Source organism: Babylonia areolata, chromosome 15 (genome assembly GCF_041734735.1).
Source record: "Babylonia areolata isolate BAREFJ2019XMU chromosome 15, ASM4173473v1, whole genome shotgun sequence".
NCBI classification, from domain to species: domain Eukaryota; kingdom Metazoa; phylum Mollusca; class Gastropoda; order Neogastropoda; family Buccinidae; genus Babylonia; species Babylonia areolata.
Window position 1 is genome coordinate 4,818,410 of NC_134890.1, and position 8,639 is coordinate 4,827,048.

An 8,639-nucleotide genomic window follows, 5' to 3' on the forward strand; every position below is an offset into this window, starting at 1 on the left:
GATGGACGGAACAGTCGTGTTATTAGCTGACAATCCCCCGAAAACGGAGTATGGATGCCTAGATGGCGTGGTTAAAAAAAAAGAAAAAAGGGTCATACACGTAAAAACGTACTCGTGGGAGCTGCAGCCGACGAAGGAAGAAGATGATGAAGCTGACTGTCCCCTCAAGGGTCTGTCAAAATCAGGTCACGTCTGGAAGTCGCAGAGAAAAAGCCCCCCCAACCCCCCACAGACACCACTGCATCAAAACCTACTTGCAGCGTTGTTCACAGTGACTGCTTTCATGTAAGCTTCCGCAAAAAAGTGCACTGAGAAACATTCAGTGGAACATTCTTCTGCCAGCATTTGTGTGCATCCATCTTTGGCAACCTTTGTGATAGTAAGTCTCCCAAGCTGTGAAGAATGCTACATACATGGGCTGTATTCGGTGTGTGGAGTGGGGACTGAAGTGTTTCTTGACATAGCCTCTCTGCATAATTTCCTGATCTAATAGGAGTTCAGTCGTTTTTTCTTCGTTAGTTTAATCCAAAAACAGATATCGTGTACATACTGTATGTACACTTTCAACATTAATTGACAAAGACTGTGAAAGATCTAAGCTAAGATGTTTAAACGTATTGGTGCTATCACTGATTCTTGTGGGAGTCTCATGTCAAGTGATCTGAAGTATGCATATTTCCTACCTTTGTTTGAATTACTCTATTGTTCAAAAAGCTTTTATTTTGCTAAATATGCAACCTGATAAACCAATGGATTTTATTTCATAGAGTAGAAGGGATTGTCATAAAAAATTCATTTTAGTATTTTCTGAAAAAGACCACTTGGGCGAATGAACATAGTGAAAGCCCTGTACACTGAGAGTAAAACACACAAGCTTTTTATGTCTTGAGTATAATTTCAAAATGTAATGTTTAAGATGAGAAAGATCAGTTTAAAGCAAATCAAGTCCCCTAGCATTAATTACAGAGTAATTTCCCTTTTTTACACTCTGCACCAAAACGTTTGCAAATAAATAAAACTTCCATGCTTAGCAAAAGAAGTTCCTGTTTGAACAAAAAATGATAATAATGACTGCTCTTGTTGTTGGGTCAGAATATGAGATCAAAGTGCCAAGTTTAGAGAATACAAAAAATTTGAATATAACAGTAAATGCAGTTTGCATATAATTAGGTTTCTTTTTTTTGTTTTTTTGTGCCCATCCCAGAGGTGCAATATTGTTTTAAACAAGATGACTGAAAAGAACTGAATTTTTCCTATTTTTATGCCTAATTTGGTGTCAACTGACAAAGTATTTGCAGAGAAAATGTCAATGTTAAAGTTTACCACGGACACACACACACACACACACACACACACACACACACACAACCGAACACCGGGTTAAAACATAGACTCACTTTTTTTACACAAGTGAGTCAAAAACCCTTTTGTGACTGGCCTCTATATGTTCCTGGCCTGTGCGCGGGAATTCTTGTCTATCCTTTAATACAGTAAATCATTAATAATTAATTATTTTGTACCGTACCCGTATTATAATAAAACCACTCGGGTAACATGGCTACAGAAACACCAGAGAGCGTACCAAAAAGACGATTGTTCCGCGTTCGCTACTCTGTATCTATACTTAGACATATATATATCGGTTAGCACTGAAATGAATCATATGATATGTACAGTCACCGAGAAGAACCAAAAAATAAACTGCGACGGTCAATGACCTATAGCAAAGCGGCTGTGTTCAGGGGGGAAAAACATTATGTTGTTCTTCATGGATTCAAAGGAGACTCGGGGATTGTTCCAGTGCATTTATCGCTTGACAGACTGATGAGGCAGCAGAATGTTCCTGTGACTGATCACTGAGATATATATTTACATCTATATATGTCTGATGTGATTGAAGCGGTCTCAGTGTAATGAACTTGAAAGACGCCCCTGCGATCCGACCCAGTGTGCGCACGCACGCGCTCCGGTCGTCACGTGTGTGTGTGTGTGTGTGTGTGTGTGTGAGAGAGAGAGAGAGAGAGAGAGAGAGCGTGTGCGTGCATGCACACGGCATGTACACGGCATGTGTACGTGCCGCGTGTGCCGTCACGGTGTGTGTGTGTTCAGTGTGTGTGTTGTGTGTGTGTGTGTGTGTGTGTGTGTGTGTGAGCGCGCGTGCGTGCGTGCGTGTATGCATCTGTACGTGCCGCGTGTGCCGTCACGGTGTATGTGTGTGTGTGTGTGTGTGTGTGTGTGTGTGTGTGTGTGTGTGTGTGCGCGCGCGCTTGCGCTTGCGTGCGCTCTTGCGTGCGTGTGTGTGTGTGTGTGTGTGTGAGCGCGCGTGCGTGTGTGTGTGTTGTGTGTGTGTCAGTGTGAGCGCGCGTGCGTGCATGCATGTGTACGTGCCGCGTGTTCCGTCACGGTGTGTGTGTGTTCAGTGTGTGTGTGTGTGTGTGTGTGTGTGTGTGCCAGTGAGTGTGAGCGCGCGTGCGTGCATGCGTGCATGCATGTGTACGTGCCGCGTGTGCCGTCACGGTGTGTGTGTGTGTGTGTGTGTGTGTGTGTGTGTGTGTGTGTGAGCGCGTCTGCAGCGTGCGTGCATGCATGTGTACGTGCCGCGTGTGCCGTGGTGTGTGTGTGTGTGTTCAGTGTGTCAGTGTGTGTGCCGTGTGTGTGTGTGTGTGTGTGCGTGCGCGCGCGCGTGTGTGTGTGTGTATGTGCGCGCGCGCGCGCGCGTGTGTGTGTGTGTGTGTGCACTCGATCTATACAAAAGGTATACAATAATTGTTTTCCACTGCGAAATTGTTGTCAGGGGAGAGAACAACATGTTTTGTGGACTCAGATGAGGGAGTGCATAAGCTCCCCTGGTACAGCTGAAAACAAACTGTTTCAGTTCAATCCAAATGCACCCTATCTTGCGTTAAAGAAAAGAGCAAATGCTTGATCTTTGAATAAACTCGACGCTTAAACAGAGGATGCAGTCTTAATTGCCCAGTTAAGTCTTCTGATTTTTTATGTGACCCCGAGAACGCCGCACGGATACACGCCCGGCAAACCATTCTGATAACTGTATTGCATTGGATTACACTTCACCGTGGCCGCTCACAACAGCTGGCGTAAAATTTCAGCTGCTCCACATGGGGAGAAGCATTTAAGCGGCACCACTGACCTATTTCTATCTGCACGAAAGTAGGTTTTGTTTTATATATGAGTCTGTTAGTTGGTGTGTCCCATCATGTAACTTATTGAGACACTTTTTGTGCCTATACTTCTACCCGCAGCAAACAGTTTCCCAGATCTCACATACTTCATCGTCACATTGCACTGTCGTGCTGTGCTGCATGTGCCTCAACATTCACCATACCGATCTTCACACTTCGGGTCCAGACTTTCCTGGAATTCGGGCAATTCACTGTGTGTGTGTGTGTGTGTGTGTGTGTGTGTGTGTGTGTGTGTGTGTGTGTGTGTGTGAACCTTTGGGCAGTCTTTTCTTTCCCGAAGAACTGTCCGAATTTAAGTAATAATTTCCACTATGCACGTCTTTCGGAAAAAAGAAAAACAAAACAAAAAACACACAATAAGTTGCATGTTGTTGTTGTCTCGTTCGTCATTTATCAGATGGATTCCCCCGTCTCCTCGACGAAGGCGGCAGTCCTCCAGTCCTCCGTAGAGCTTCCGGGCCGCTGGGATTGGGTCGGGCCAGGTTTTCTCTCGGACCGCTTGGTGGAGCGGGCAGGACTGCAGCAGATGTTCTGTTGTCTGGCTGTCTGTTCTGCAGGGGCACTGCTCTGTGTCGCCGATACGGAGTTTTGTGTATAGGTGGTGTTTCAGGCGGTTGTGGCCTGTCCTGAACCTGAAAATGGCTACCTGCTCTCGACGAGTCAGCAGGAAGTACGGGTCTGCTCTGTTGTGGCGTGGATGTGTTGCACGTGATTCTACGAAACATGATTTCAGTGTCACTGTGTTTTTTCTGTTGTTGAACTGGTTAGAAAATCAACAGATGATAAAGAATAAATGTTCTAAGAAATATGAATAAATAAAATAATATGATACAACGACAAAACAGCTGTGCTGAGATCTACAGAGACGTCTTGTAATGTTGATATGATGGTAAACATTGTGAGACCAAAGTTGCCACGCACGAAACAAAAAAGAGCAGACAATATTCGGTAGTTTTTATTGGCACTGATCTTCAACGTCTTCAGCTGGTCCTAGAGATGTTGTAATGAATTTATCCAGACTCAGTGGACTGGGTCCAGCCTGCAAGGGTGACAGTGATTTTCAGCCTGTTAATTTAAATGGTCCAGGGCGTATGAGGGAAGACAGTATCAGTATTAGTAGCTCAAGGAGGCGTCACTGCGTTCGGACAAATCCATATACGCTACACCACATCTGCCAAGCAGATGCTTGACCAGTAGCGCAAACCAACGCGCTTAGTCAGGCCTTGAGAGTCAGGCCTTGAGGGAAGATAAAAAAAAACAACAACAAACCCAAATAAACAGTTAATGACTTCACCTGCAAGCAATGGCATGAACTGTAAAACATGAGCGCAACAATAAACTAGATTCTCTTTAACGATTATTCACATAGTTACAAGTATCTGCTTACATTTGTTTGCACGTGGGGGTCTTTGAAGGTTGCCAAGGGTAGCGAAAAAACAAAATGGACAAACAACAAGCCCGTGGGTAATCAAGAATTTGCAGAAAAGGGTCATGACATCCCAAAACCAGGCATGAAGACATGGCAAGGACACTCTGACGACTCTCCCTCTATTCAACAAACAACAAGTGGGCTGCTGACTTCAAGCGGGACAGGGAGAACGCCGCAGATGACCCGTGGTCCGGCCGTCCCAAATCCTCGACCGCTGATGATCAGGTGGAAGCTCTTCACCGCATGGTCTTGGATGGCAGGCGTTTGTCTATTGCACATATAGCCAGCACTGGGCATCAGCTATGGTTCATTATAGACGGTTTTGACCGACACCTCAGGGCTATGGGCATCAGCTATGGTTCATTATAGACGGTTTTGACCGACACCTCAGGGCTTTGGGCATCAGCTATGGTTCATTATAGACGGTTTTGACCGACACCTCAGGGCTATGGGCATCAGCTATGGTTCATTATAGACGGTTTTGAGTGACACCTCAGGGCTATGGGCATCAGCTATGGTTCATTATAGACGGTTTTGACCGACACCTCAGGGCTATGGGCATCAGCTATGGTTCATTATAGACGGTTTTGAGTGACACCTCAGGGCTTTGGGCATCAGCTATGGTTCATTATAGACGGTTTTGACCGACACCTCAGGGCTATGGGCATCAGCTATGGTTCATTATAGACGGTTTTGACCGACACCTCAGGGCTTTGGGCATCAGCTATGGTTCATTATAGACGGTTTTGACCGACACCTCAGGGCTTTGGGCATCAGCTATGGTTCATTGTAGACGGTTTTGACCGACATCTCAGGGCTTTGGGCATCAGCTATGGTTCAGTGTGAACGGTTTTGAGTGACATCTCAGGGCTTTGGGCATCAGCTATGGTTCAGTGTGAACGGTTTTGAGTGACATCTCAGGGCTTTGGGCATCAGCTATGGTTCAGTGTGAACGGTTTTGAGTGACATCTCAGGGCTTTGGGCATCAGCTATGGTTCAGTGTGAACGGTTTTGAGTGACATCTCAGGGCTTTGGGCATCAGCTATGGTTCAGTGTGAACGGTTTTGAGTGACATCTCAGGGCTTTGGGCATCAGCTATGGTTCAGTGTGAACGGTTTTGAGTGACATCTCAGGGCTTTGGGCATCAGCTATGGTTCAGTGTGAACGGTTTTGAGTGACATCTCAGGGCTTTGGGCATCAGCTATGGTTCAGTGTGAACGGTTTTGAGTGACATCTCAGGGCTTTGGGCATCAGCTATGGTTCAGTGTGAACGGTTTTGAGTGACATCTCAGGGCTTTGGGCATCAGCTATGGTTCAGTGTGAACGGTTTTGAGTGACATCTCAGGGCTTTGGGCATCAGCTATGGTTCAGTGTGAACGGTTTTGAGTGACATCTCAGGGCTTTGGGCATCAGCTATGGTTCAGTGTGAACGGTTTTGAGTGACATCTCAGGGCTTTGGGCATCAGCTATGGTTCAGTGTGAACGGTTTTGAGTGACATCTCAGGGCTTTGGGCATCAGCTATGGTTCAGTGTGAACGGTTTTGAGTGACATCTCAGGGCTTTGGGCATCAGCTATGGTTCAGTGTGGACGGTTTTGAGTGACATCTCAGGGCTTTGGGCATCAGCTATGGTTCAGTGTGGACGGTTTTGAGTGACATCTCAGGGCTTTGGGCATCAGCTATGGTTCAGTGTGGACGGTTTTGAGTGACATCTCAGGGCAGAAGGCATCAGTTATGGTTCAGTGTGGACGGTTTTGAGTGACATCTCAGGGCTATGGGCATCAGCTATGGTTCAGTGTGGACGGTTTTGAGTGACATCTCAGGGCAGAAGGCATCAGTTATGGTTCAGTGTGGACGGTTTTGAGTGACATCTCAGGGCTATGGGCATCAGTTATGGTTCAGTGTGGACGGTTTTGAGTGACATCTCAGGGCTATGGGCATCAGCTATGGTTCAGTGTGAACGGTTTTGAGTGACATCTCAGGGCTTTGGGCATCAGCTATGGTTCAGTGTGAACGGTTTTGAGTGACATCTCAGGGCTTTGGGCATCAGCTATGGTTCAGTGTGAACGGTTTTGAGTGACATCTCAGGGCTTTGGGCATCAGCTATGGTTCAGTGTGAACGGTTTTGAGTGACATCTCAGGGCTTTGGGCATCAGCTATGGTTCAGTGTGAACGGTTTTGAGTGACATCTCAGGGCTTTGGGCATCAGCTATGGTTCAGTGTGAACGGTTTTGAGTGACATCTCAGGGCTTTGGGCATCAGCTATGGTTCAGTGTGGACGGTTTTGAGTGACATCTCAGGGCTTTGGGCATCAGCTATGGTTCAGTGTGAACGGTTTTGAGTGACATCTCAGGGCTTTGGGCATCAGCTATGGTTCAGTGTGGACGGTTTTGAGTGACATCTCAGGGCTTTGGGCATCAGCTATGGTTCAGTGTGAACGGTTTTGAGTGACATCTCAGGGCTTTGGGCATCAGCTATGGTTCAGTGTGGACGGTTTTGAGTGACATCTCAGGGCTATGGGCATCAGCTATGGTTCAGTGTGAACGGTTTTGAGTGACATCTCAGGGCTTTGGGCATCAGCTATGGTTCAGTGTGAACGGTTTTGAGTGACATCTCAGGGCTTTGGGCATCAGCTATGGCTTTGAGTGACAATCCAGAGTTGAGTAAGCTGTCTGCAAGATGAGCCACCCCCTTCTCAAATAAATAATAATTAATAAATAAACAAAAATAAAATAAATAAAATAAAATCAACAAAACCAAAAACACATTGAATTAATAAACAATGAGGCCAGGAGATCAAAATGATTAAGAAATAGCAAAATGTGGTAACTCTCTCCACACACAAGGTACATAACTTCAAGCAAATGCTGCTTTCGCTTCCAATTCAGCTCGAAAAAAACAAACAAAAAACAAAAAACGAAAAAAAACACAAAAAAACAAAAACAAAAAAACAAAACAAAAAAACAACAAAAAAACACCGAGGCAACCATGTGTTTGTTCTCAGTGTATTGTCCGTGTGTTCTGTGTGGCTTGTTCAGGATTAAAGAGGCTATGCCAGTCTTGAAAAAAAGCTAATTTGTGTTTGCACATTTCTTCTGTCATTGCTGCCGTTTGCACATGTCAAGTGATCGGTATAAGGACAGGCCCGGCGCTTCCTTTTTTGAGGAAATGTCTGGGTTTGTTCCAATGTACCTTTTATTTACCTGTGTGCTAGCTGAATTGGTAGCGTGACTGAGCAGCACTGACTTGAAATTGTGTACCCTGTGTGTGGAGAGAGTTACCACACTTTTACTATTTGTTAATCAAAAAAACACTGATGGACTGATGGAAAACTAATACTTGATGTCTTACTACGTTCAGTGCTTGAGTCAAAAGATGAAGAGTGATGGGGAAAGATAGAACTTTCTCAATGTTTCAAATATAGGTGTCAAAGCGCGGAATGATCCCCGCGGCCCACACCGTCACACATCAGTCCTTTAATTAAGACACTGGAAAAACGTGAGAAGCATTCAATTCAGAGTTCCTGTACAAGGCCACGCACTGTACAGGCCAACTGAGTTCCCAAAGCGCTGTTCAGGCTTTGAGAGCCAATACCCTAGCCAGTTAAAACCATGATTTTATATGAAATATGATCAACAAGCAAATGAGCCAAAAACACACTAAATTATAACAAAAATTTGTCATCTTTCAAGACGAAGTTAGACGCTCATTCGGCCAACTCCTCGAGTGTTTATGATCCAGTATGCTATCATTATGCCACGCGTGCTAGTCGGCATACTGTTTATACTGTAACTAAACGACGAACAGGCTTTCACAGGCCTCAAACGTCTGATTCCAGTTCAAATTTCCAGTTCAAGTTATGAAAGAAGGCAATGAATGTCGGAAATAAGAATACCTATACTGGTTAAACATTGCTTCACTAAACTGAACTAACTCAGTTGAACTTGCGTGCACCTACAATGACCGCACCGGCGGCGGCACAAGTGCATACTGACACAAGCGTGCAAA